Source organism: Orycteropus afer, unplaced genomic scaffold (genome assembly GCF_000298275.1).
Source record: "Orycteropus afer afer isolate SDZICR_OR568_19922 unplaced genomic scaffold, OryAfe1.0 scaffold01059, whole genome shotgun sequence".
NCBI classification, from domain to species: domain Eukaryota; kingdom Metazoa; phylum Chordata; class Mammalia; order Tubulidentata; family Orycteropodidae; genus Orycteropus; species Orycteropus afer.
In genome coordinates, this window is record NW_006922646.1 from 102,389 (window position 1) to 103,162 (window position 774).

The window sequence follows — 774 nt, forward strand, 5'->3', positions numbered from 1 at the left end:
ATCCTTCAGGACTGGAATTAAACTCAGTCTTATGGCTTAACAGCCAAACAATAGACAGGTCTGTGAGCTGAACAATTACACCAGGGAGATGCATTACTTAGAAAAATTAGTGATGGGAGATGAGAAGCACAGCTTTTGTGTAGGAAGCAACCTAGAGAGTCAAGAATGCATAGGAAAGAAGGACACAGGGAGGGTAACCACAGGGAGGAAGCAGAAAGAAAGCTATTACATTATAGAGATTGTCATCAGTGTCACAAAACAAAATTGTATGAACTGTTAAATGTAAAACAAATCTGCTTTATAAAATTTTACCCAAATCACCATAAAAAGTTAAAAGAATAATAATGGTGTCACTTCATCATCAAAAAGAAGATTACAATATCTATCCTGAAATACAATGCTGTCAGTGTGATAGGATAATATCCATATGTCTACAAGGAAGACCAGTAAATACCACTATTATTATGCACCAAACGTGAAAACCAAAGATGAAGAAATTGAAGATGTTTACAGACTTCTGCAGTTGGAATTGACCAAACATGCAATCAAGATGTACTGATAATTATTGACGATTGGAGTGGGAAAGTTAGAATCAAAGAAGAATCATTGGCAGTTCGAAAATAGGGCTTTGGTGAAAAAAAAAAATGACTCTGGAGACTGCATGATAGAATTTTGCAAGACCAGTGATTTATGCATTGAAAATACCTTTTTTAAACAATATAATCTGTGACTATGTACGCCAACCTCGCCAGACAGTGTACACAGAAATCAAAT